The sequence below is a fragment of the Geospiza fortis genome, unplaced genomic scaffold, assembly GCF_000277835.1.
Source record: "Geospiza fortis unplaced genomic scaffold, GeoFor_1.0 scaffold286, whole genome shotgun sequence".
Classification (NCBI taxonomy): domain Eukaryota; kingdom Metazoa; phylum Chordata; class Aves; order Passeriformes; family Thraupidae; genus Geospiza; species Geospiza fortis.
In genome coordinates this window covers 1,438,438-1,443,511 of record NW_005054444.1, presented here as the reverse complement: position 1 = coordinate 1,443,511, position 5,074 = coordinate 1,438,438, and the positions used below count along the sequence as shown (strand labels likewise).

General features: G+C 42.5%; 1 protein-coding gene across 1 annotated transcript in view; it reads left to right on the top strand.

Moving 5' to 3' along the window:
- Positions 1-5,074, top strand: part of LOC102036949 (TRPM8 channel-associated factor 2-like) — a 23,308-nt gene that overhangs the window by 1,087 nt on the left and 17,147 nt on the right.

Sequence of the window (5,074 nt, the reverse complement as noted above, 5' to 3'; positions counted from 1 at the left end):
TCCCAGTGCACATCCCTGGAGTGGGAGCTTGCTCTGTGAGGAGGGTGCAGGCTGCGTCTGACCTGATCGGGGCTGCTGTGTGCCAGTTCCAAAGGAAAGGAGTAGCAAAAGAGACTAAAAGAACCTGTAGTTACTCTGGCAGCTGGGTGTAAACTGCAAAATCTACAGGTTTCCCCTGAGAAAGAACACGTTTTTCAACCCCACGCAAACGTACACTTTAGTTGACTTTCAATCTGAGTAAGAAGGGAGAAGGCAGAGAAGGAGAGGATTGTGGTTTCTGCGTGCATTTGGTCTAGAAGCTTCTAGCTGCTCACAATTTGCAATTTAACATGGATGAGTTATTTGATTGCAGATTAGATCTGTAGGAGGTACAAAGCTGGTTCTGTGCATAGACTCTGGACCTTGATACACTGAGGAACACGGGGGAAAGCCTCTAAGTTGGTTCTAGTCCAGCAGGTCTAGCAGGTCTTGTTGCAGGAGGCACAGCAAAATCACAGGAGATAATTCTTCATCTAATGAGACTGTAGGGTGCTAAATTTACAATCTCCAGTCAGCATTAGCACACAAGTTCTCCTACGCTCTCAATCCATCTGACATCTTTTTTTCATCTACTTCTAAAAATAAACCAGCTATGTGTTGGTTTAAAATAAATCTTTGCAGGTCATTCTGTCTTACGTTTGGCAATGAAGTTGCTGTTTGGTACTGGTACTTTTTCAGCTGCATGTTTTCTACTTCATAATCCAGCATTTGGAAATTGCAGTATGTGTAATTGGTGCCAAATTATCTACAACTGCCAAACATGCTAGAACCAAGTCTGATAAAGTGATAAGTAGTAGAAAGGAAAGGAGATCTTTTAGTGGAGATCATTTACAGATGTTATAAAGCTCATATTTCCAGCCATCCCCTAGTTTTCAACATAGCAGTGCAAGCCCTTACATAAGTAATTTAAACCAAGTACTGCAAGTTATGTTCCTTAGTAACTTTCCAAAGACTGTTTAGATACTGTTTGAGAGCCTCCCTGAAGGGCTGTATGTGCAGGGCTTTATGGAAAAGGGGACAGAGACAGCAGCAAAACAACAGTGAGTGTCTGGGGTGATGTCAATGCCATAATGCTTCCAGTAGGGTGTGGATGGAGGGAAGGCCGGTCAGAAGAGTCTCTTTTTAAAGCCTCTTCTAAGGCTTGCTTATAGTACCACAGCATTGTTAAGGCACCTCATGTCAGGCCCATTCTCAGAAGATACATTGCAGACACAAAGGAAAGATTTCAGCACTTGATGGGTATGCTTAGGTGAAGGGAAAATAAAAATTTTGGCTTTTTTAGTTTTCAGGCAGAGCGGAAGACAAGTGAGATGATTGCCTAAGGCAGCAGAGAACATTCCCAGCAGTAAAACGTCCTGAAAAAACAACAATTCCAGCAAGAGTCTGGAACAGCCTTCCAGGACATGAAGCCAACCTAAAGCTGGTCAGCAACATGCTAGATTTAGGAATAGGTTTATGTAAAGACTTGCTAAATACAACAAGGCTTAGACTTAAAACATAGAAGATGCCATAGGGCAACATAGCTCAGACACAGCTTTATCAACAGGTCCTGCACAGGCGAGGGTGGGACTCAAGGTGGGACCTCAAGGACTCAAGGTGGCCTAAAGCCCATCGGGAAGGGAGGACCTGTCACAGGGTTGGTTCCCAGGCGTGCCATGGCTGGACTCATTGTGCTGTGTGGGTTGACCAAAGCCCCACTGTGACACGCTATGGCCTGGAAGTTCCCTTGCCCGGCTGTGTTGATCATGCTGGCACGGCAGACTCCCGGAACCGGGAGAAGTAGTGAGGAATGTGTGTCTGTACAAGCTCCAAGATGACATTTCGAGATAACGGCAAACAGGGTAACCAAAAAAGGAATGACCCTGACTATTACTTTGTGATTGGAACAGGAACTGAAACCACACTCATCAAGAGCACTGGGTTCATGCTTGATTGGCTTGAAAGGGCTGAGCACGGGGTGTAAGAAAGGAATAAAGGCAGAAGCCACATACTCTATGTTGACTGGCACTGGCCACCATCTGGCAGGTGGACAGACAGCCAGACATCAGCAGGGACACCCTCATGCCACCTGCCAGGGAACATAAAATCCAGCCCAGCATGGCTTGAGTGTGGTAAAGACCTTTTTGGGGAAGCTAGTATGAATAAGATAGCTGATACACCATGGGCAAAAGCGATAATTTGTGCACCCATGTTATTTGAAGTAAGGCTTTAAAACATTGATTGATTGTTACAAGGGATTAAGTAAACTTGTTCTTTTTTTTTTTTTACTTGGCATACATTTCTTCAGAGGGATTGTTTGGTTGCTGTCGAAATCCCAAGGAAACCCCAGATGCTCATCTGTTGGTGTGTCACACTTATACTGAGCTGGAAAAGAATGTGACTTAATAGATCAGGGACAGCTTTAATTATTTCTGCTTGCTGCATTGTAAAAAATAATGGTGATAAGGAGGAAGCAATGCTCAGTTTATGAAATTGCACATTTTTTATGTTGCTATAAGCAGTGCTGCCGTTGAAGTCTGCAATAGAGCACAAACCTTCATCAGTCTGACCCTGCACTTGAATTTTGTGTGACATGTCAGTGATAGATTGTTAAGCTGCCCATCACCTGAGTTATGCCCTGCCTGTTCTTCAGTCTCAGCTTCACGGAGCTGTCCCAGTATCCCTGCTTTCCCTTGCTCCCCAAGGATATAGCCCATCAAGTTCCATGCCATCCTTTTGGTTTGGGAGGGATAAAGTTGTTTTTCCATATTCACGACCACATCACTGCGGGCTGCAGTGGGTTGACATGGCCTGCACACAAAGACCATCAGACCTCTCTCTTTTCTGCTCCTTTTCAACTGAAAGGGGTGGTGTTCACTCATCCCCTGCTTTACAACAGAGCAACATTTACAGGGGAGTGATCTGAGCTGTTACACAGCAGGCATGCAAATGAGACTCAACCCTTCCAGTGCCAGGCTGGAAAAGGGCTCTGTGTCTGCATTTCCCGGGGATTTCTGCACTGCTCAGCTCCCTGTTCACCAACAGATGTCAATGCTTTTCTAAAATTACAGACCGTAGGACTTACAACTAGTCAAGGTCTCATTTTTAAAAAATTGTTCTCTAGTAAGGTTATTTCTTCTGTGCTTCTGTACCTTGATTTTTATTATTTGGTGATTTCATCTTGTGATATATGCTGTCCTTTTTAGATCCCAGGTAAATATTTTCAAAAAGACTAAACAGCACTTGTTTGTATAGGCATCTCTTCTGATTCAGTGTATCCCTGTCTTTACCAATTATAGCTCATTAGCTAACTTTCAACTCACAGAAATTTAGTAGAATGAATTATAATTAAGATGTTATATACCTTTCCAAATGCACTGATCATGTTTAATCAGTTGCTTTCCTTTTGTTCTTTCCTTGCCTTGAAAGTAATTAAGATTACTGGGCAAATGTATGTTTAGACATTCAGATTTTCTATTTCTTTGCATCTCATTAGCCAGTGAGTGTACCCTAACACTGGTGTGCATGGTAACACCACCAGAAAGGATGGGCAATTCATGTTGGTTTTTTTCTCAAACCAGTGCAACATTTTACTAGGCTTGGAAATTGTAATGTTTTATAATCTATTGCTCTGAAGTGCCACATGAAAATAATACCAATAACACATGGTAATTGCCTAATTGATTCTGTAGCACTTTTAGTAAAAAAATGTATTTTTTTAGACTTTATCAATTTCCAGTATGTTTCCTAATAATTCTTAGGCCTGTCATTGTTAAAAATAAATACCTGCAGTAGCTTCCTTTGGTGATTGCTATCTTGATCTAATTTTAGAGTTCTCATTAATTTGCAACCTAATCTACTTTTTCTTTGTCTCTCCTTCCTTTAGACGTATTTAACTTTGTTTTTTCTACTTTTATTATGTAACTCTAGAAAGGTTTTCTTAATGTATTTTTTTCCTAATTTTGTGTTTCCCGTGCAATTTTTGTTGCTTGGCTTCCTCCCACTTCCCCATCCCTTTTCTCTGGCTGTGTCAGAAGAAGGTCAGATTGGATGTTTGGGCTGTTACAGTGTCTCATTACTGTTACCATAAAAAATGTCTTCCTTATAGCCAAATCTGGGAAATCCAAATTTACCCTCTTTCAGTTTAAAACCTTGTTGCTGGTGAACAGACGATGAAAATAAGTATTTTTGTGTCTTCGGCAAATGCTGAACATCATCATTCCTCTCCTTGCTCAATTTGTTGATAAACATGGGAAGAAGCAAGAGTCCACCAATTCCTTACTGCTTACAGACTTTGCAGCATTGCTGATTCTTAGTTACTGTGCAGACAGCTAGATTGCAAATCTGAAAGAGGAAAGGGTGGAAAACCCATGGGCCCACCCTAATGAGGCATAACAGCCAAATCCCTAGAAATGGTGTGTCCCACTCACTTAGGCTGCCTGTGTTGTTAACAGGTGAGACATCTCAGTGCCTGTCTTGCCTCTTTTGTCCTGTACTTCACAAATACTGCACAATCCCATAATTTTTACTCATGGAAGTTCTCCCATATTTTGTGGGGACCTTAAAGACTCGCCCAAAAGTGGCTGACCACTTAACACACAAAATCTATACCCTCAGAACTCGCCCAGGTCCTCTGTCTCACAGATACTTTTCCTGAGTGGACCGAGGGGATTCCTTCCTTTGAATCATATCTCTTTTGCCTGTGTGTAGTGTCTTTTGAAATCCCATTACCTTCCCGTCACATTTTTGTCTCTTTTCCAGAGACAGAAGAAAGACTGGGATAGATTTAGTCCTCTGGCAGGGTTTATAAATGTTTGCTTCAATACCTACTCTCACAGTATTCTCAGCTCTGCAGGGAGGAGCAACTCTCTGGAGGTGAGAGGTGGAAGGTGCAGGAGGGGAGACAAGGAATTCAGAATCTTTGTCTTGAGACACTGTCATGGAGAAGTTTTGCTTCCACATTAAGAGGGGACATAGCTAGGAGCCAAGATCTTCCTTCTGTATGGGCCCAGGTCTAGTGGTTGTTTCCTCCTAATTGATGTGAGAGACAGCCAGC